General features: G+C 41.3%; 1 protein-coding gene across 2 annotated transcripts in view; it reads left to right on the top strand.

Moving 5' to 3' along the window:
* Positions 1-364: 364 nt before the first annotated feature.
* LOC130179316 (SPRY domain-containing SOCS box protein 4-like) overlaps positions 365-23,505 on the top strand; it is a 71,795-nt gene continuing 48,654 nt past the window's right edge. For both annotated transcript variants that reach the window (XM_056392217.1, XM_056392216.1), the window contains exon 1: positions 365-576. The gene's annotated coding sequence lies outside the window, so the exon portion shown is untranslated. The remainder of the gene's footprint in view (positions 577-23,505) is intronic.

The following is a 23,505-nucleotide window of genomic DNA, read 5'->3' as shown; positions in this document are numbered from 1 at the left end:
AAATAATTGAATCATGACAGAAGCAGAATACGGATAAGAAGTTTAAATGCAGCAACTTAAATTTTAAATGGAAGCTAAAATGGAAACCCTGAAGGAAGTTACAAGTTTTGGTAGAAGCAAAGTGAGTTTTTTTCATGTTTTGTCATGAATATTATCATTGTTATTATACTATTATTAGTACTAGTAATATTAATAATAGCTGTAGTAGTTGTAATAAGATAGGTAGTAGTGTTATCCTGTACCCTTCTGGAAATAGGTATCTCGGAACGTACGAGCAGCACTGGAACGCACCATCAAAATATCAGCCAATAGCGTCAGAGCAGAACGCAGTGTTATGGTGGAAGCGACCAATCAGCGTTCGTTGTGCGGAGTAAATGGACACTCAGCATCGGGCGCTTGGCTGCCTGGTTTTGTCGAGCTGCTGTTTAGTGCAACAAAGGACCCGTCGCTAAATGGTTGAAACACATGTAACATCGCTGGAATAACGTTGTCATCAGCGGAGAAGAGGACAGGCCTCGGTTCTTCTGAAACCCTCAGAGAGAAGCGTCGTTCGGGGGCGAGTTGAGTTTCTGTTCGGTGAGTGTTTCTCTGTTTACACCGGATGAACTGGATCTGGAGCACTGGGTGATGTGTAGTTGTAGCGAGGCGAGCGGAGTCCTGTGTTTTCCCTCTCAAAGTATCTTTACTACATTTCACACCGTTGACTTTGATCACATGGAGCTCAATTTCACGGCTTCTCTTCCCAAAATCACTTTTTCTTCGCAGTCTCTTGCCATGTCATGGTAACCTGATAAAGTTCCCACAGTTTACATCAGAAAACCTCAGGAAAACGTGTTCACACACCTGAATGTGTATGAATTCATGTGCAGTGTGTGTATGTGTGTGTCTGCATTTTCTCATGGTTACTTCTGTGGTTATACTGATGTCATCATATCTGTCATTTAACATCACATAGTAATAGGATGGAAAGATTGACTGAATCTCTGTATTGCATAAATAGTGTGTGTGTGTGTGTGTGTGTGTGTGTGTGTGTGTGTGTGTGTGGTCATACAATGCATTCAACATTTTAGGAATAAGCAAAACCTGTTTCTCAACTGATTGTATATGGTGGCATATAAGTTGTGAGTATCTCAACAAAAAACTGATGTTTTTTACTCAGGTTGTTTTGATTTGGAGACATTAAAGAGACAAAACTATCTAATATTTCACAATTAAAGAGGAAAGATCAGATAACAACTGACAGTTTTAACCAAAATGCAAAAATATTCAGTTTATAATTGGATATAACTTAAAAGCCCCAAAGTATCACATGTGATGATCAAAATTGTTCCCAGACTAATTTTCTAATCAATGTAATTGTTATAGAGTTTGGAAACAAGTTTTGACCCCCAGGCAACTGAGTTAAACCAACTGCACTATCAAATACTCACTATCAAAACACTATCAGCTACAGCAGAAAGTAAGTTTGAAACTTACTATTTTTTTAAATGATCATTTTCTAAGAAACACTGGCTCATTGTAGAAGACTTAAGATTGTAATAGAAAAGCCACAGGAGGTGTTATTCTCATATACCAGCAGGTGTATATAAATGCTGAACTGGATTACGTTTTTGTGAAGTAACAGCACCTTTTCCTCACAACAGCCTGTGAGTGATCACTTCTCTCTGTGGCTACACCTTGACATTTACTCAGCTAAGATGGGTAAAGTGACAAGGACACGGAAAATGGAGAGCAGATGGTATGAGCAGGGAGGGGAGTAGATAGAGATGCAGGGGAGAAGGGAAAGAGAGAGCAGGGAATGAGTAAGGATGAGTAAGACAGGGAAAGATCTGGGGAATGGACAGGATGAGGAAAGGTGACATGAAGAAGTGGGGTGAAAACAAAAAAATAAATGGAGAGAACAGTGGAAAAAGGAGCTTGGTACTCACTCCCTCCTCACAAGTGCCAGGTGAAGCATCACTTCATTTGGTTTACTAACAAGTAAAATGCAAAAAAGTGTGTGGGTGGAGTCTGCTGGTTGATGGATGACCTGTCGTGAATAAAGGGGGGGGGGGCGTCAGTCGGTCGGTCAGTCGTTCGGTCGTTGCGGAGAGAGATGGAGGGATAGAGAGATGGAGAAGGGGGACAGGATGGAGCATTGTAATGTTGACAGGGGGTCATTTATCTGGCACTATGGGAGATCAGGCTGCTCACCAGCATCTCCCCTCCTCAACACCTGTGTCTCTTTTTCTTTCTTCCCTTTCATCCTCTGTTCTTACATCACCATGTCCCATTCTCTCCCTCTTATTTACATGGCATCTATCTTTTCCATGTGTCTTTCACTGCTTTTTCACTGCTGCTCTTTTTGTCTCCTGTCCTCACCCTTGCTCTGTCAGTTCTTCTTTCCCTCCATCTCAGTTTTCAGATATGCTTTAACTTGAAATTAGTAGTTCAAATGCTTACTGTGAATACACTTCCAATGACCCTTGAAGCAATTAAAAACACTCTGTGGTCTTCCACTGAAAATGCTGCCTTCTTTAGTGTCAGTGCGCATTCTTCGCATTTTTCTCTCTCCTCCTTCTCCCTCCTAATCTGTTTTCGTACTGTCTTTACTTCCTGCTTTTTCTCTCCCTTTTTTTGAAAATCTCCCCTTCTCCCGTTCATCCCTCCAGAGGGACTAATAAGTGGCGTTATGAGTCAGTGTGAGCAGAGAGGGAGATGGGATTCAGCTCGTAGGCCAGATAAGGGTTTTTAACTTAGCTGTGTCTTATCACACCCTGTCACTGCTGCTTAAACTGAACAGATACTGCCTGGCATTATGTATGGAGTGGTAAAAACCCTTAAATTGAGATAGTGGAAGTTCTGTCTGAAGCATGTTGGTGTAATCCCTGTACAGAAGGGTGCCAGTGATGTCAGAGTACTAATTTAAATGCAGTGAAGCAGAGATGGGAGACTCTTTCAGGCAATTCACAAAGGCAACACTAGCCAAGGAGTTGACCCAGTGTTACTGCGCATCAATTAATCAACATCTTTGTCACAGAAAATAATTTTTAATCAAATTTTAGATCCATTTCCTGCTTGCTGCCAGACATCAAGCTCATCGACATTCTGCTCACTTCCCAGTGCGTCACCGCCAATGACTGTTTATAAAGATGGACGACATGACAGTTCCCCAAAAGTGGGAATGGCTGCAGTATGGGTCATAAACCCCGCCCCCTCCATGTTAGGGAATGGGACGTGGGCAAAATCAAAGAAGACATCTTAGAAATTTTTCCCAAAGATGGCTTCTGTCATTTCAGGTATGTTCATGTGTTCGCTTTTGTGATACGTTTGCTTTTAATTCGTTAGTTGATGCCTTGAAAGGGGAAGTGATGTCATGATTGACAAGATGGCAGCGCTCATACGCAGTTTATTTTGGCTTCATTTTTGGGAGTGGGAGGAAGTGGACACGCGCCCCCCTTCTTTATATTCAGTCACTGGTTGCCGTGCTTATCCTTTAGTGACGCACGAGGGAATTTTTGGTGACAGGACAACATTTTGTAGTCAGTATGAGCTTTTCCCATCAGCCATCATTATTTGTAATTACTTTATTTACCCGTCTCCCCCACTGTGTTTGTTATGTGCCACAGCAGAGTACCACAGGAAGCAGGCTCTTACAGGAAGCAGGCTCAAAGTTGTGAACACATGAAGCCTCAAATTTGACTAAATCAAGGCAGAAAATAGAGTGCTGTGTTTCTAATGATGAGAGTCACATCCTGGCAAACATGAGCAAAGTGTTAAATTGGTACCTTGAAATCATTAAATATCAGCCTGGCAGCATGTATCTGAGGGATGCAACTCACAGATATCCTTATGATTCATTGTAAATTAACATTCATAATTTTTGCATGTAAAATGACAGAAAACACGGAAATATATCCCATCACAACTTTGCAGAGCTGAAAGGGACATGGATCTTCAAGATATTCATTTTACTGTCATGTAAGAAAACAACAAGCATCAGATTCTCACATTTGAGAAGCTGGAACAGTGAATGTTTCTCATTTTAAGCCATGCTTAAGCTGTGGCTCCAGGGATGAGAATGTCAGTCAGTCAGTCAGTTGTTCGTTCTGTCCACCATTTTGGTCTGCACTGAAATATCCAAACAGCTACTAAATAGATTTCCATGAAATTTGGTTCAGACATTCATGTCCCTGAAACAAATTAGTTATCTTCTTAACTTTTCAACTTGCTGTAATGTTTTTTTTATAATTTCCGCATAATTTACTAGTAAGTTTTCTGGATAGATAGATAGATAGATAGATATGTAATTTGTTACCACTGTATAGGAAAAAAGAAAACCCTAGTTTAAACTGTTAATTCATTGCATATTTATTATTAGAAACTTAATGTTCCATATATGTTGAATTGTATGTTTGCCTGTGGACAGGTGTCACGTTTTTGCCTGTTCAGCTGAACTGCTGTGCCCAGTATATCTTACAGTCTATCAGTATATCTTTCGGTCAGCCATGTAAATGTATGCATCTGATGCTGGCAGATGAAGTGGGAATAGATTTATATTCAGCAGCCTTTTGTTAAGTCAGTGTTAGACTGCTGAGCTCACCAAAAAAGCGCACAAACACACTCTGAAACACAAACATATGCACAAATACACAGATGTCACTCAGGGAAAACAGCACTGCTGAGCTCTAAAGTCAATGACATCAACTGCTGCAGAGGGAAACAAACATGAAGACGCTGTGTTCCTCCTTCCCATGACTGCTTGGTGTCTAAGTGCAGTGTGCAGCCTGTGTGTCTGTTTACACACCTTTTGTGTTTAGTCTTCTGTGCCTGCTGATGCACTGATGACTCACACAGACCATCACAATGACAGGAAAACTCAAGTAATGAGTGCAGTTTACTGTAATATGGCCAGATCTCCTCCTGGTGCCTGACAATACACTGAGTGACATGAATGCAGACACATGTTGTCAAAAACCAGTCACTATCTGTGACCTCCCTGGTGGTTGTCCTGGTGTTTTAGATTGCTCATCAGTTTATCGGGGCGAGGCTGATGCTGCTTGTCATCTTGTTGTCATCCTGGTTGATACGTGTCAATTTGTGTAGGAAAGACTGCAGCTGTGAGTAGTGAATCAAAGTCCCCCTCGGGGAGAATACAATCTGACAAACCAACAGCAGAGTTGGAGCCCTAAGGGACACAACAGGGAACATGAAATCATTAGTGATGTGCCAAACAGACCTTAGTTCCAGCTAATGTCCGCTCCCCGTGAACCCTGTCATCTTAGCTCATTTCACCTCATCGTGCCCTGTCCTGTCACGTATAATTTGGCATCCCGTCGTTCTCAATCTTCTCATCTCAGGTCTTGTCTGATCTGATCCCAAGTTTGCTGTATTTTTTGGTTCCAGGATAGTAAAGAGGGCTGCATGGAGGGGAGTTAGGGGTGCTCTCATTTACATATAAATGGTGGAAGAATCTGAGGTGCCCTGCTCTTGCTCATTTGTCATTTTGTGGTGATTCAGTGTCTGTGTGTTTGTGTGTGTGTTTCCCCAATATTGAAATGTTGCTTTTCTCGTTACTGTGCGTGTGTCATCATGCAGCGTCATCATGTGTCAGTGCTGGGACAATCGGCTCTGAATCAGCTGCCTCGTGCTGCGGTCTGCCTGTGAATTCTTGGCTTCACTGAGACTATCTGATGGCTTTTCCAGTCGAATAAAATCAATTGGCTCTTCCTGGAATGTAAAGCAGGCATGTGATCGTCTCGGCTAGAGCGAGAAACTTCACATAGCGGTGAGGAAAATGCGATGGAATTAAAATTAACCGAGTGCATTCACTACTCTGATGTACTCTTGAGTAGAAGTGTCTGGATGAAAGTTACATGATTTTCTGTTTTAAAGGGGAAACAAAAGAATTTCCTGCCACAGACTCTTTGAAAGCCCAGAATTGTTCTCACATATCATCATCCCTCAGTGTTTTTGTGTAACAAGAATCCTTGCTGGCTTCTCCATATACTTACTTATAAAGCCAGAAATAGACCAGACAGCACTCTAAGGCCTGGTTACTACACATCATATTCGCACTAATATTAGATGTGATATTAGATTTGTCTTCAGGCTTTAAAAGGAATGAACCCATTGCTGCAACGCTTGTGGGAAACCCAACCAAAAACACTTAGTTATTATATAATAATGAAATATGATATGACAATAAAATTTAGTAAGTATTATATTTTAAGTAAGTAACATAGCATAAACACTGGAAACATGGATATACAGTCGCCTGGCTCTGTCAAAAAGCAACAAAATCTGTGAAAATGATTGCGTGTTATAGATCCTTGTCAGCAAATTTTGTAAGACAGAATCAGAGTCGCTGTTTCTCCTTTTTTTTCTTGTCTTTATGCAGATGTAAACCAAACACACACTTCGTAACTATGATACTGCTCTGCTGGTTACCCACAAGTTAACGCTCAAGTGCCATTGTATATGATGGGCAGCCCCTGAATGCAGTATGAGTAATCAAAAAAGTGAAAGAAGGAGAGGGATATTTTGATATGCAAATACTCATGTAACAATAGATTAACACAGGGACACAGAAAACATCAACAGCTATAAACACTTCTGCCTTTTAAACATAGTTGAGCGACGCGTCATACAAACTAGTTTGTTTGAAGCATATCAAGACCATTAGCAGTAGCACCCATCATGGCCACGTCATTTTGTTTTGAATATAGATGTAGGATGAAAACCAGATGAGTTAGCTGCGTCTGACTGGATGATGACTTGGTGTTTTAGTTTTTTTTGCGAATCACTCACTAAATCATCCGAGGAAAAGCTTTTACCGAACATACCTGCACAAGCCAAATTGGATCCGTCACTTTAAGGTCGACTCCTCATGTCAGCCTCAGTACATTTTAGTTTTTTTGCCCCGCTGTACCTGACAGATACTTCAGGCCAAATGGGAATAAACTGAGGCAATCTGTTTTTTTTTTTTTAAGTCAAGTACTGCCATAACTGATTATTGACTTTGACTGTGGCTGTTGAAACGTCTGTACACAGCTGTTGAGGAGAATTGCTACTGCAGCACTACAGGTCCATTTATCCACACACCTATAAACAGCGTACCATCATATAGCAGCATTTAAGTTCACAAAATTTGTACACTAGCTTGTTTCCTTGAATAATGCTTGATGTGAACTCTCCATATCAAATTTAGCAACTCTCAAGTCATATGACTAATCATCTCTAGCCTCTTTGGCTAGGATGACAGAACTGCATGACGGTGTTGATATAATCTGCTAATACTATGGGACAGCCCATGTTTGAAAAGTGTGAGGGCATTTCCTTCTCTGCCTCCCACTCTCTCCCATGTTCTCTCTTTGTCTCTCTTTTTTCTGGCCATAATTACAGAGCTCATGAAAGCGTTTAGAGTCTCATGAATATTTAGATCTTGGAGGGGAAGTGTCAGGGGAGACCCATGCGTGGCTGGTCTGCCCTAATTATGGAGATAGGCCTCCAAACACTCGTCACACACACACACACTTAAAATGAGGCAGGAAGGCCAGAAAATGATGAAAAGCTCCCAATTTGGGTAAAGTTAATATAGGCTTAAACAAAGGTGTAAGTATTCTGAAAAACTGGTGCATGCACACACACACACGCACACACACTCAGCAGGGAGATAATAATAGCACAGCTGGTTGTGGCTTGCAGCTGGTTCTTTCTGCTCCCTATTGTTTAATAGTGAGCTAATGATGGACTTGAGCCTAGCAGATTAGTCAACGGGGACTGTGTGTGTGTGTGTGTGTGTGTGTGTGTGTGTGTGTGTGTGTGTGTGTGTGTGTGTGTGTGTGTGTGTGTGTGTGTGTGTGTGTGTGTGGCAGTCTTGACGCTGGGGTGTATTCTTTTGTTGATGTCATGTTAACTCAAGGCAGGGATGAACAGAAGTGTGACTGGATGGATGGATGGATGGGCGCCATTGAAACAAACAGGGACAGGAAGGGGGAGTCTTGCTGGAGAAAGCTTTGGAAGGAATGGGTGCATTAACAGAACCATGCAGAAACAAAAACTTACTCAGATTTAAATGAGAGATGGAGGCAGAAGCAGTGAGAAAAGGAAGAAGAAAGGGAGTGAGACTGGGGAAAAGAAGAAAAGATGAGACTGATATGGTGGATAGTAAAAGGGAGGGGGCGAGGAGGAAGTGAGAGGCCTGAGAGAGGAAAGCGGAAGTAGGGAAGTGCCTGTGAGAGAAAGAAGTTAAAAAAAAAAAATGTGAGAAGGAAGCAAATGAGAGAGAGACGGAAAGGTGAGAAGAAAGACGGTTTACATTTTGAAGGAGGCTTGTGTTGTAATGAGTCATATCAGATGGGGAGGCTGATGAGGGCTGGGGGTGATGGGTGAGAAGAGAGGAGGGATGTGTAAGGCAATGTGGGAGAAGGATGATAGACCTACACAGCATATGAGGAAGATAAGAGAGGAGAAGAGAGGGAGTACAGTGGAGTGTGTCACTGCAGATGGTGATGTCTCAGTACAAGTGAGAAGTGAGGGTGGTGAATTTAAACGCAACATGTTTAGTCCCAGAATAGAAAATAGCACGATAATATGAATGATTCATTGCTACAGTCAGGTGTTTGCAGAGTTTTATGAATTCAGAAGGCTCGCATACTGTAGCTGAACTGAGATCAAGAGTTTAAAATGGTCCCTCAGGCTACTATTCACATTAGCATTCATTACAGTGAGTCAGAGCAAACTCAACAGCTGGTTAGCCTCACATTCTGGATATCATAAATGGACTGATGGGTGACAAGCCAAAAGACAAACCGGCTTTAAGTGTCAGCTCATTGCTCTGATGTGCATTGTCAGCTGTGAGATGTCATATAGACAGGTGTGCACCTCTCTAAATCATGTCCAATCAAGTGCAGTTACCACAGTCAATGTGTAGAAACATCTCAAAGATGATCAAGAGAAATGGAGGCACCTGAGGTAAATTTTAAGCGTAACAGGAAAGGATCTGAATACTGATGTTTACGCGATATTTCAGTTTTTCCTTTTTAATAGATTCCCGAAAACAAATACTAAAATTCTGTTTTCACTTTGTCGTTACGAGGTATTGAGAGTAGATTGAGGAGGGAAACGATTCATCAAACGGTTCAGTGTGGCCTGTGTGGAAACATCTGCATTTGTTCTGGTTCTCCACTCATTTATCCAGGTTTTCCCTTTACTTTTTCACCCATGTGTGTACTTTAATTAGATGCAATTAGTTTTAGATGTTATATCAATGTTTAGCATTTGAAAAATTGGCGACCCTAGTGATTGTAGCAAAGAATTAGCTTCAGCAATTTACTCTTCCTCCTCCATGGGTCCAACCAGAGGATGCTCTGTATGTTGTGTTTTCTGCAGTAAAACGAATGCCATCAAAATCATATAAAGGGTTTGAAAGAAAATTTGAATAATTCTACATGTGGCAGCCTTAAAGGTGAATTTGAATTTCATGTGATGTAAGTGTTGCTATCTACACATGTAAGTGAGGGTCAGGTCCAAAATGTGAGTGTGACTTCTGTTCAGCTCAGTAGAAGGAAACATGGACAGTAGCTTCTGATGAAACTGGAGGTAACTAAAAACTGTGAATGTTCTCAGTCACCTGATTGAGTTGGAACTGGGAGAAGAAAAGAGAGAGGGAGAGAAAAATTTCGTCATCCAGCCGTTTTAGCCCCGTGGTCCCGTCAGGCGTTCAGTCTCGTCTCACCGCCACCATGCGGGAGCCTTCATCTCGCCACTTCACAGTCCTCTGAGCGGAAACCAGACCACCACCACATACTGTGTAGGCATGCTGCTGCCGCACAGACGGTGACACACACACACTGGTATGATTATGAACACGGGCAGACACTCAAACACACACAAACACGTGTGTCAGCGCCACTTACGACAGGCCACAGTTTGGTTAGCAATAAGTAATCACATAATAGCAATCACTGATCATCAGCCAACTCCACACAGTCACTCAATGGATGGGCTTATAATGTCATCCAGCAGCTGTGTGTTTATGAATATTTATGTGTATGTGTTTAGCTCCCAGAGGAATGCAGGAAAAGGTGGTAGACATAATGTATTTATTTATACATATTTATGATTATTTATGTGTGCTGTGTATTAACTCAGGGTTGAAATGAGTAACCCGATCCTCCTGCAGCCAGTCTGAATGCCTTTTTAAAGTGTTTTTGAGTGCTTTCTCTGAGTTTCACATTTAGTTTTGTTATTTCAAATGTGATGGAGAGCCTTTGCCTCTTTTGTCCATTTTTAAGCCTGAGTTGTTGGATATTTGTGAACCTAGAGAGGGAAAAGTAGTAGTTATAATGGATATGTCAACCTGTACTTGTCAAATATCCACGCCCCATCTCTCTCTTTCTCTCTCTCTCCCTCGCTTTCTGTCACACAGAACAAATTAAGCCAGCAGAGCAATTGAAAGGAAATGGAAATATAGTGGGAAAACAAGTCCCGCAGAGGGCTTTGATTGCCGCTGTGTGTGCAGGACTCCCATCAAAACATCATGTGATTCATGTGGACAGTGTGTGTGGTTAATTTCGCTTGTTACCTGTGGGCTATGTGCAGTTTATATTCTCTCCACATAAACTACATGGACTAACTGTGACTCACTAAGATTAATCAGTTTCATGTGACTTGGAAAGATATCCGTCCTCGTAGCTAAGCTCCCTATACACACAAAGATCTATCAAGACGCAGAGATTTATTTTCATACACAATGCCCCAATAATACTTTAGAAATAAATATATTACTTATCCCAGTTTTCTGTTCATACTAAGCGTAACTGCAGACAATGATGCCTGCACTTATCTGGAAGGATCATTATAAGATGTATGGTGTGATTTATAATGGCATTACATCCACTGAGTCATTGATCCTGAAATTATTTGGGGCTATGATTGATATATTATCATTGATGAATCATCACCTTTTTAAGATGTTACGATTTGTCAGTAAAAAGTTGCTTATTTATACATCCAGCAGATACGTGTAGTCATATTTGTGTCATCCAGGCGAATATAAGTCCAATAGTCCCTCCATATTTTAGCTCTGTTTTTCGTCTCTGCCAAAAATATCTTTAGCTGCTAAACTTACACTGTGCTCAATAGTCAGTCGCTAACTTTGTCTACCATTTGGTTTTCAAGCTTTTTGCTAAAATCAGCTGCCCACTGCAGCTAAAGAGATCAGTGAGAGGAAACCAAATCAGTAAAGTTAAAGCTAAAAAAAAACAAAACATTGAGATAAAAGACACTAAAATGCTCCACAGTTCTGAGGGCATCATCTGATATTCATTTTAACATCATATTTTTTGAAATGGGTCTCTTAAATACAGTCATTATTACAATTTCAGGAGCTATTTGTAAGTTTTGCTTTTGCTGCATAGCCAACGTTAGCATTAATAGATATTTACTTAAACATCCTTTACTCGCCAAGAGCATTCTCCAGTGGTGGAAAGTAACTAATTTTGTTTCATCACTTCTTTTCTTCAACTGAAATGAGCATGATAACGAGCTAGCCCCAGCCCGGTCGGCTCATCTCGTCACTTCGCGATATCGAGTTGCTGCAGCGTCCAGTCTGACCTGAGGAAGTAGCGCTGCTCAGACGACGTATTATAAACTCTTGTATTGTACATACAGCAATGACTGAAGCTCTTGCAAGACTGGTAAGTAAACATCTGTTAATGCTAACGTTGGCTATGTAGCAATGTGGCCAACATGTAGAATTCAGAATGTAGTGTTTGAAATGCATTTCATTGACACAAACTTAATTTAACGGTTTGCAGTAGATTAGTAGATGAACATTTTTGATCTAACCAGCCGGCACATATTCATCTCCATTTATCTCCTCACCTCTTTCTAAAGAAGAGGAATCTCTCTCCATGACATCTCTTTGTTTGGTTTAGGGAATGAACATACAATTTCCTTGTCTGTTGTTTTTGTTGCTGTAAAAATGGTGCTAGAATTGGTTCTAAACGATCCTCTTCCTCCTGTATTATTAGCTGTGACTTTGAGCACAGCCGGAGCTTGTGTTGGCTTTGTTTTGGATCTCACCATCAGGGCTATTTTCAGCATCATCTAATCTTCATTCACCTTCTGTCGTAGATGAAAGACCTCCAATGTGGTATTTGCACCCAGCCACGCACCCGGCAGCCTTTGAGCACAGACCAAACTCGATTTCAAAATGAGTATGGAGCTCCGAGAGAACACTCACAGCAGGAGCACTATGTCATCCGGTTGTGCTTTACTACTAAAATGATTCTGCCTGAAACGCAGACTGTGTGTGTGTGTGTGTGTGTGTGTGTGTGTGTGTGTGTGTGTGTGTGTGTGTGTGTGTGAGAACAGTGCAAAGATAAAGTGGGAGAAAAAATACACTGCCACTTGGGATTGTTTACAAGAGATGATAAGCACTCAGTGAAGCTGTGTGTGTGTGTGTGGGAATGTTTGCATGTAGGCTATGTGAGTAAAAAGCCATGGCAAGAGATGGAAAGGGCATCAGGTTCACACAACAGAGAGAACATCCCCCACTTATAATTTATTTATTCAGTCATTTTTTGTTTTTCATTAAGCAAGGATCTGGGTCAGACATAGGAGTGTGTGTGTGTGTGTGTGTGTATATGTGAGGGAGAGGAAGATATCAGAACAGATGTTTCTATACAATGAAAACTGGAATCAGCCAGTTTCGACAGACAGATGAGGCTGTTTGCAGATCAGTGGGCAGATGCAGGATATGAGACAAGTACTGAAAGATGAAGACAGACTGGCATTCAGAGAGACAGGCATGTGTGAGCCAGCTGTTTGTCATCTTCCTCTCCATGGCCCTTTGGTGGGAAACCAACAGGTGTTTGTGTTCAAATAACAGATGCAGACAGTTTGTAGAAACATGTTGGTTTGCCGCGTGATAAGAAAGGCGTCGGTTTAACTCAGGGCTTCAGACTCTTAGCTGGTTCATCTGCATCTGTAAGAAATCTGACCGATCGCCTTGAATTAGTCAAAGAAACAGGAGGTGGCTGTGAAACTGGAGAGTCTGAGCGTCCGACCCACAACGTGTGTGTGTGTGTGTGTGTGTGTGTGTGTGTGTGTGTGTGTGTGTGTGTGTGTGTGTGTGTGTGTGTGTGTGTGTGTGTGTGTGTGTGTGTGTGTGTGTGTGTGTGTGTGTGTGAGAGAGAGAGAAAGAAAGAGAGACATTGAAATAGAGATAGCAAGACCGTGGGTTAGAGCAGAAACAAGTAACCTGTTAGTGGATTGACAGAAAATGAAAATGAAATTGTTTTTTCAAGCAGGAACATCAAATATTTGTTGGTTTCAGTTTCTCAAATGTTTTTCTCTATTTTAAATGATAAAGTAAAGTCAATAGTAAGCTGTAAAAGTAAAGTGAATAACTTTGGGTTTTGGATTTTAAGGAAATGACCTTGGGTTTTGGGAAGTTGTGATGGACATATTTCACCATTAAGTGTGAAAATAATAATAAAGATTATAAAGGTTACTTGTGGCCTAGGACTGTATCTATTGTTCTGTGGGCAGGTTTTTGTATGATGTATGATTGAGGGTGTGTTTAACACACCTTCTTATCAACTTAAAACTTAAACTAAAGAGGCTGACTCCAGACAAGCTGCTACAAGCTCCTGCAATTGTTAACACCAAAAATATTCGTCTTTGAGGTGAGGAGATTCTCCAGGATTCTTCCAGTACCTTATTTCTTTTTTTTAAATATTTATTTATTTTTTTGGAAAAGCTCGCCACTGTCACATAATCGAACATTCCTGGTGTAATTTATGGCTTTTATACAGGAGAGGGCCCCTGGGGAAATATTTGGCCTTGTCATGGAGGAAGGAGGAGAGGGAAAATGACAGGGAGATGGAGCGATGAGGAAAGCAGAGGAAATATGGAAAACGATAGAGCAACTGATAAGAAGCTCATTATTCTGATCCTATATTTGGCTCTCCATATTCTCCTCCCCTATTCTCATGGTGACAGTGGAGACATCCTCAGTGTAGGCCTACATCCTACTTAAATCTGTCGCCTGCACGCCTGTCTGTCCCTCACTGTGTGTGTGAGTGCTGCCTTGGTACTTCTGTAGTTGTCATGGCAACATTAGATCATCTAGGGTGTTTTCAGTGGGGTTGACGTATAATGAGCCGAGGCCTTTTTGTTTTCAGAAGGGGATATTCATCAGTTTGACCTTTCCCCTCAGGAAAGCAGTGTAACTCTATGGGGCTCTGCGTTGAGCTTTACTCAGTTCTCCTCTTTGTAACGGTTCTCCTCTCATTACAGCATGGTCTGGCTTCATTTGACTTTCCAGCACAGAACTGAAATGCATCACTTTGCGTAGTGAAACTTGTATTGTTCGATTGTTTGTCTGATGTTCTTAACGTCACTGCTAGTGTCAACATTTTTTTATTTTGCAAGAGAGTCGGTTACATGTTCACAGTAACCTGATTCAGATTCCAATGAGCTGTGTAAAGAACTGTGACATGTACAGTATTTTCACATTTACACACACTCGAGTAGAACTTCAACCAGCGATGGGGTTCTGACAGTCGGTTTCCGTGTTGGATCCAGTTCCAAGTTGGTAAAAAGGGTTAATGAATGTCACATAGCGCTGATAAAATATGTGGTGAAAGCCCTACAATGCTTCAGCACAGTAAAACCTCCATGGTTTAAGTTTGATAGTTAAATACCATAGTTTATATTAGTGCCAGTGTCATGGTTGTCTGGTATTTGGCCCCTAAATTACAATTAAAGTTACCAGTTGTGTTATTAAGGTGATTAGAAGAAGCTAGATTCTTAAATATCGAGTTATGTCTTTTCTTACACAGTTGAAATTTGTGTTGTTACTGCCCTGAGTGAAATAAAAGTGAATTTTTACAGATGTCTTCATTTCCCTAAAATAAATTCTACTCTCTAAACAACAATTAGTGGGGATTGAAAGGATTCAGATTTCATAAAATGCTATCGGATCCCTCTAATGATTAAAATGTAAGAAAATTGTAAAAAGCGTAACAAGTTCTCACAGCCAACAATGATGATATTAAAGTTATAATGATATAAAACAAAGAGAAGCAGCAAATCCTCACATTTGAGAGGTTTGAACTGGCAAATATTTGGAATTTTCTCTTTGAAAAATGACCAAAAAAGATATGACTCAACTACTAAAACTTTGCAGAATTAATCATGTTTTAGCGCTCCAGTGAAGTGAAGTCTGAGTAAGACTGAGCACACTAAGGTAGAAGTGTGACATTGTGGAAAATTCTCACTTAGAAGAAGATGTGTAAAGCATGTTTAATGGACAGATCTCATATCTGCACATTAACGACTTTGAGTTGTTAGTTTTGTTTGCCCAGATGTGGATGTTATTAAGTTATGCCAGTTTTGGTTGTGGAACATTTCAACAAAAAAAAAATGCAAAAAGCCCCATTTAGAGTCACAGTGTGATTCAAGTGTATACATGTAGAAACAGCTCTTTTTCTTTCTTTTTTTTTTTTTTTTTTTTTACAGTAAAGTGCATGAGGTATTACAACCATCAGCAGTGGCACAAGGTTTTAGACAATAGTCCCCAGTTTAACCTGCTTATCAAAACCACTTATTTGGGAATGTAATCTAGACTGTCTGCTGTACATGTCTGCTGCTCTACTGAGCTGTCTCTAACAATAGATGACCCAACATTGTCACCCCACCCCCCCTTTTATACCCTGCATGACTGAAATGTTATCATACCCAACAGCCCAGAGCGAGGGAAAGGTTTGCACTTTAAAGACACCTGACAGTAAATTCAGCAGTTTAACTAAGTTTACTCTGGGATTATGGGTGAATCTTAGTTGAATTCAGCAACTATGGTGCAGTTTTTTTTGTCGCCACTTAAAACAATAAAGTGTTTTTGATTTTGCGACAACTCTATTCTGTGCCTCTGAATAGCTTCGTCTCCATAGCCACCGATGCTGAGAACACTTGATTTCCTGGAAACGAAACCAAAATGATTAGAACTGTTATATAGGCCGTAAGAGAACCCTATAGTTTTGTGAACAGCGAAAGAATACAACTTCCTTAATGACTCACTTGTGGCCAAGACTCATCTTAAACGAGACTCCCATGTGTAAAATTAAGGATTAAAAGAAAACTTTGAATTCTCATCAGAATCTGCAGCTCCTCCAATTTGCTACTTTTTAATATATGAAAAAAATACGAAAGAGCAGGAAACCGTGAATGAGTTACATAGTGAAGGAGAGGTCAAGGCAGCGATGGACAGACAGAGTGACACCTGCAGAGAGCTGCTAATCCCAAATTAAAGTAGATTACTGTAGCAGCCTGGTGCTCCCTACCAGTCTGTGGAGGAAATGGAGCTGCTATAAGCTGCTGAGTTGCTGTCGGCTGAGAAACTGCTGGCTGTGCTGCTGTGTTGACCAGAATGCTGCTGCATAACACTCGGCTCTAGTCTGAACCCTTGACTCCGTCATCTCCTGTGCGTCACTCCACCTGCTGCTGAGTCCTGCTGTCATACAAGGTCTGTCTGTGTGTCTGCTGTCACTCCGGTCTATACTCTGTGTGTGTGTGTGTGTGTGTGTGTGTGTGTGTGTGTTCATTTATTAAGCCCTTGTTCTTTTCCAAATAACTCATCTCATTTCTGACTGAAACTAGCAGTTGGAAATTTCCCTGGATAACTTTTTGTCACGTCTTTCATTTTGACAAACTGCTTTTGCCTCTGTCTGTACTTTTTGCATTTACATTTACAGCAACACCTATACATGGGTCTTTTTTTATTTATTTATTTTTTAATACATGAATGTTTTGATTACAAAGGTACAATACAAATTGTAATTGTAATTAATTGTAAGTTTTGTTCAAAAATGAATATATACAATCCGCTTCATATAAAGCATCAGTTGTCGAAACCTTAAAGGTACCCTGTGGAGTTTAAGTGGATCCCTGTTTTGTTTGTTTATTGTGTGTGAACATGGCCAGTTTTATGCTGTTTCCACGGACTGATGGTTGGTGGCAGTAAGAAACGTAGAACCTCAGCAGGGAAGAAAAATACTGCTAGCTAGTAAACATGAATGTAAGCAATGCAGGTGAAAGTTTTTTTTTTTTTTAAATCAGCTTTGCAGATGTTTTTTCCTGAGAAGGGAAATTAATTTAAGATGTTTGTCGTTGCAGAGATACTCAGTGTGTTTTGGTGAGAAACACTGAATGTAAATGTAAACTTTACAAACTGTTTATAAGAAGTTGTTTGTTTGTTTAATAAGAAATCAGTCATTGGTAGGTTTGTATTTTCTCTGCTGTGAAGAAAAATCACTGTAAACTTTAAACCTCATATAAACTCAATGAGATGCCAGCTGTGCAAGTTCTGTTCGTAACTTGACAATCAAATCTTTTTTGTTTATTTGAATACGACATGGCCATGAACAATAGTTTTGGGTTTTTCGTCTTGAGCTGTTCAGTCCAGTTTTTACAGGATGAGAGATGCTGCAGGTGTCCAGCCTTGAATTGTAGGTACAAATGATGTTTTGTTAAGACTTTGTCATGGCTCTGTTTGTAAGTTGCACATAAACACAAAAATATTCAGAATGGAGGCAGGGGTGGGGTGGGGGCATGAAAACAACACACACGTCAAAGTTGGGACAAGAACGAGCCCTTTCTGTGACATGGCAGCGCCGCTGTCACACAGTATGACAACATAACAGAGCGCATGTCACCCTACGTGACAAGGCCAACATCACATTTTCTAAAGGGATCTCTTTGCTCAGCGTGACATGCGTAAATGGAAAATATGAAACTCGGGTTGATAGGATCTTTAAATGCTGCAGATCTTTGGACCTACCGCTGAGCAGGTTCTGATCACACGACACAAAGATGAAGGAAAAGGCAGTTAGGAAACTAAACATGTTGGGTGTGTGTGTGTGTGTGTGAATTTGCTGAGTGCAGCCCTGATAACTCTCTGTCTGGGAGTCTGATTTATTGGTGACTGTCAACCCTTTAGTGTATGTATTTAAGTGGCCTTTCACCTTTCACCCTGGCCTGCACAGCCCCATGCTTGATAAACACATGTCCATGTAGAGTGAATTCTGGGTAAAGTGCACCGTGAGCCGGATGTCGGGAGGATTTCAGCCCTAAACATAATTAAAAAATTTCAAAATATGACAGCTGGGCACTTTCTGAACCCATCAGCCATTGTGGCAATAGTTCAGATGAATAAATGAATGGATGTATAATGATCTTAGTGGAACAGCGATGATTTAACTCGCATTACTGAAGGGATTTCCTGTCTTTTCAGTGTTGGTCCATATCTTCCATGACGATATGTAACAATATTTGACACGAGATAAAAGTAAATCAGTTCTGCGATTTTATGTGAGGTAATGAAGGATATACCCTCAAGCCTGCTCGTCTTCTGTGTGCTGTCCAGCAGCTTGTTCCTTTATGTTTGTCTGTGTGTGTGTGTGTGTGTGTGGATAGAGATAATTTATCTATGTCTCCACCAATTACCTCTGTCTCTGTCTGTATTTTTCTATCTGATCGTCTGTCTGCATGACTATGACCTGGTTTCTTGTTTTGGAGCCGTGACTCATGATTTGGAAACAATGGTTGATTCAGTACAAAAATGACTAGTGCAAATATTTTGCACAATCGCGCTAACCATGTGCAGTTAAACACATCTCACGCCTACCTGCAGGAGGCGCAGACGACACCGAGACTAGCAGATGTGTCGGCCCTTGACCAGTGTGAGGAGGCGATGCTGGACGTGTGTCAGTATGATTTGTAGGATACTATTTCCTGTAGCACCTTCACAGTGGTCAGACCTTGACAGGAGGTGAAAAATGAGCCGATTTCACACAGTATGACATGTTCATACTTGTGTATTATGTTGACTATAAAAAGTAGTCTTGAAAGCTGTGAGCCATTCAAAAAAAACAAGTGAAAAGTCTGTAAAACAGCATGTGTTGGAGGGACGGCAGTGTGCGAGAAGCGATTTGATGTTGTGGACACATGTTTTTTCCATCCCTGTGGTGAGCTGCTGTATATTGCAAGATGGAAGTAAGGTTCTTATTGTTGCAGCCTGAGCACAAACTAAATTTACTGATGTAATGTGATCCATTAATTTGCTAAACAACACAAACCTTTTCATTAGGTGTTGAGTCTTTAAACTAGTGTGTTTTAGCACAGCGCTAACCCCAAACCCAGACGCCAGTGTCGGCGCTGGTGTGTCTGTAGCTGTAATGTAATCGGCCACGTTAGAGTGACAATATTATATCTGCTGAGATTCTCTGCACATGTTGTCCAGGCCCATTTATTTGAAGGATTTGGCCTTTATAAGACATTTAATTGACAAATGATACAGCGATGTAATGAGAGTCTGCAATCAGAGGTTGAATTTGTGTGCTTTTCTCACTCTCTGTGGGAGGGAGACAGCCACCTATCACAAGCTGATCTGTGTGTGCGAGTCAGTGCGAGTCCATGTGTGTGTATGTATGTGTGTGTGTTAATGATTTAGGGTCTCTGTGGGACCCTGAGAGGAGGATTTGGCACGTGGCAACAAGGGGTCATCAGTGACAGACGCAGGCCAGCAGATGCTGGAGAAAAGGGTGGAGGGAGGACACATAAAGGAGGAAAAAGGGAGAGTAAAAAAAAAAAAAGAGGGGGGAAAAAAGAGGAGGATTAGCTGTGGAAAGAAAAATGGTAGGAGGAGGGGAGTGGCAAGGGAGGTGCTGGATTGACGGATGAAAGAGCAGAGATAGAGGGAACATTGGGGAAAGAAGAGGGAAAAGGAAAGGGAGGAGAGAGGATGAAGGGCTGGAGGGAGGAAGGGAGAGGAGGAGGGCGGCAGAGAGGAGACACAGGAGGACGGTGAAGAAGAGGCCATCAGGCATCTATAAGTGAGGGAGAGACATAAATTCAGCTGAAGGCCAGTGTTGAAGCCCTGAAGGAAGATATTGTTGAAAATTCTCACTAGACTGACGTAAATACATGTGAAAATCCTGACCCAGCGTAAGCAGGAAATGCTGACATGATTGTCATGTGAGCCTCTTATTGTCATGTGAAGTATTTTTGAGTTGCTGACACAATCGATTCTTCAGGCATTGAAATACAAAACAATCCTACAAAAGTGATTTAAAAAATAAATAAAAAATAAAATAAAATAATGGTGGAAATGTGGCAAAACCGTGTGAAACAAGCAACAAGAACTGAATAAGAGTGAACGTCACGTTAATGAAGAAACAGAGAGCTGTATATGAGAGAGGGACATGATACGCAGTGACAGTGTCATTGAATAGCGCATGTGTTCTGTACAAAGTGAGACAGTGACTCACTAAGCTTTCCTATAATGAAACGAGACATGGAAAGGTTGTGCTTTAATGGAGAGAGGGAGAGACAGAGAGAGGGGGGGGGGGGTGGAAGGTACAGATCTCTGTCTGTCCCTCCCGCTGCCTCCATTTACCATCATTGATTTGTGCAGCCAGGCTGAATGCTGTACTCGGACGGCCAGCATCTGTATCAGTGTGTGTGAGAGGGAAAGAGGTGTTTCAGCGAACCGTTCTTTTGTGTTGGTGCTCTCGTCGTCTTATGAGCATCCCCACAGGCAGAGAACGAAGAGGACATTTTGCCACTCATGTCTCCTTAGATCTGGGTTTGATCATCAGGTTAGTTCAACAGTAAGATTGATTGAAATGAGGAAATGGGTGACAATAGGGTTCACATGCCACTTTATTTATTTATTATTAAGTCTGAAGATTTCCATTTTGAAATGATCTTGGAAGTTTGTGTGAACATTTTCAGCCACTGAGGAAATAAAGTTGCTGCACCTACAGTAAATCAGCAGCAGATTCAAGAGAGTAGGAAACTGGTTCAATCAGTAGGAGGAAGGCAAGGAAAGTGACTGAAGAAAAACGAGCGGGAACATCAGCATTGTCTTTGAGACCAGATAGAAGTGCTTGAATTCAAATATGAAAAGAGCTATTTTTATTTATTTTATTTTATTCGTTTTGTTACACTGGAATCTATTTACTCTGAGTGCAAAACACCAAATCAATGGCCGTTTGAGTTGCTGAGAATTACGCAGAAGATTACTTCATGATTGATGTTAGTTTGTAATTAAGATTTAGGCTTAGGAGCAATTTGATGTTTTGTGAAATCTGCTGGATGAGGCACTCTCATGTCTGTGCACTAAACATGAAGTCAGGAAGCTCATCAGTTAACACATTATTCCATATCTCTACTGTGCAAAACCTGTAAAATGACATACTGTGGTTTTAAGGGAGGTTTATGTGCTTCACTATTTCTTGGTCGGCTGCAATGACTTCGAGTCTCTGATGTCGATGACAACAAGAATCAGGCTGCAATAAACAGTCTGGGACAAACGCCTCCATAAAACCACAAATGGAACTGTTCTCCTAAGTGTGTTTCCCAAAAATAACTGTTTCTATAAATTTGAAGTGAAATCCAGTTCTACGTCAGTATGGATAATTATGGAACGGCTGCAATCAATGGAAAAGTCCTCACAGGTACAGGAATATAAATGTTTGAGCGTATTTTGGTCCACATGTAAAAAGAACAGCTGATTGTTTGAACACAAAACAAGCCAGTGTGTCCTCAACCATACCTCTTTCACTGTTACCTCCACCAGACCGCTCCTGATGCTCTTTCTCTCCGCCATCTGTACACGGTAATTCTACCATCTACTGTTTCCTTTTTTCCCCCCTCTTCTCCTCTTTCTCTCCCTCTAACGGTCCTCACCCTTCACCCTGAGGCTGCGCGTTCAAGACCCCTGTTCCTCCCTTTTCCTTTCTTCTGCACTTCTGTTCCCTGCTGTCCATCCATCTATCCATCCCTCTCTGTCGATCCTTCTCCCCTGGGCCATGTGGACTGTTGGATGGCTTTGTGTTTGACACGTGTGTTGGCAGGAGGCAGTGCACACACGCACAAACACACACTCATGCACACGCACGCACGCACACGAGCACACGCACGTACACGAACGCACACGCGCAGGCACACGCACACGCCTCCAGTTTCTATTGTCAGTAAGCTGCTCAGCTGTGAGGCCCCTAGCCCTAATTCTGTGTGTGTGGGGTGAGGACAGGGCCCCCATTGTCCTGCAGATTAACTCACGCTCACACACATACACTCTCACACACACACGTGTCCCCAGACCCCATGGGGTCCGTTAAGTGTGAATGTGCCTTGAGGTAGAAAATCAGGGGGCAATTTATGGCAGAGTCCAGCTGAGAAGATGGGGGATGTACCGCAGATGCAATCCTCTGTTTGAAGCTTTAATGTCAAACTGTATCTTTGGGTTGTTGTTCAGGATGATAGAGGTGAGTCTGAAGCCCTTTTTATTAGACTGTAGAAAAACCGAAAACTGTACATTAATTAGTTTTAGTGGATTTGTGCAGCAGCGTACTGACAATTCACATAGTGACATAAATGGAAACTGACACTCAGGTGCAGAAAATGCATAAAAACATATGTTCTACATATAAACATGAATACACCCTGACCTCTGCACTTCTCTGTGTACACAAGTAGAAAGGCAAACTGTAAGCTACAACAAGACTATCAAACTCAAAGCAATTTAGTAATTAAATCTGAGATTTATAATCAAGCACATCACAGATAAACAAAGCATCAAAACAATCAAATACACTGAGGACTATCTTTAACACCTTATGTCACCTTATCAGGATTTTACACACAGTATGGGAAACCTGTGAAGCTGGACAACACAATCTATTTCGGTGATCACTGGTTTGAAGCAAAGCCTCCCAAAACTAAAACCCAGAAAAGCCTCTAATCCATCAGAATTAGGGGGCTGAGTTTGTGGGTTTGTGTTCTACATGCAAATTAAACTGTAAATTAGTAGCAGAAAAATAATTAGATGAAGCAGAAGATACTCGCCGTATACCCGGAACTTCAACATGTCTTAAAAGCTGATCCTTTGCTGATCAGTGCAGCGTCGCCTGGTCACCTCCTTTGGTCATATTACAAATCCAGACTCATATAATCCTCTTCTTCTTCTTGGGAGGAACAACATTTAATTGGCCTTGGTGGAAGAACTGATGGATTTCGGCAGCAAGCAGGATTACAAAATAAAAGTGATTGGATTACAGCAATTATGCAAGTGTAAACAACCAAGAATTTAAACTTATTTCATGTGCACACAACTGCCTAAAATGACAAATAAGGCATCTCTTTTTGAGTAAATCCTTCATTCAAAGGGAAAATCGTCGGTGAAATATTTTCCCAAACCATAAAACCTGAATTTAGCCTCACAGCAGCATGACTTTCGTGGAAACGGAGCCTCAGATTCTTTGCCAGAGTTCAAACCCCTCCCTCCTCCCTACCTGTGTGTATTATGTTAAGCCTACAGTGACTGCTTACATTCAAAACCGTTGACCTGCAGCGGCTGCTGTCTAGAATAATGAGTCATGTTATGTGTCTAACATACATCTGCCTCAGGTGATCCATAGCTGCCAGTGTGTGTTTGTACAGATCTGCACA

This window comes from Seriola aureovittata, chromosome 12 (genome assembly GCF_021018895.1).
Source record: "Seriola aureovittata isolate HTS-2021-v1 ecotype China chromosome 12, ASM2101889v1, whole genome shotgun sequence".
In the NCBI taxonomy this organism is placed as follows: domain Eukaryota; kingdom Metazoa; phylum Chordata; class Actinopteri; order Carangiformes; family Carangidae; genus Seriola; species Seriola aureovittata.
Note: the sequence above shows the minus strand (reverse complement) of the source record. Positions and strands in the feature narration are given on the sequence as shown.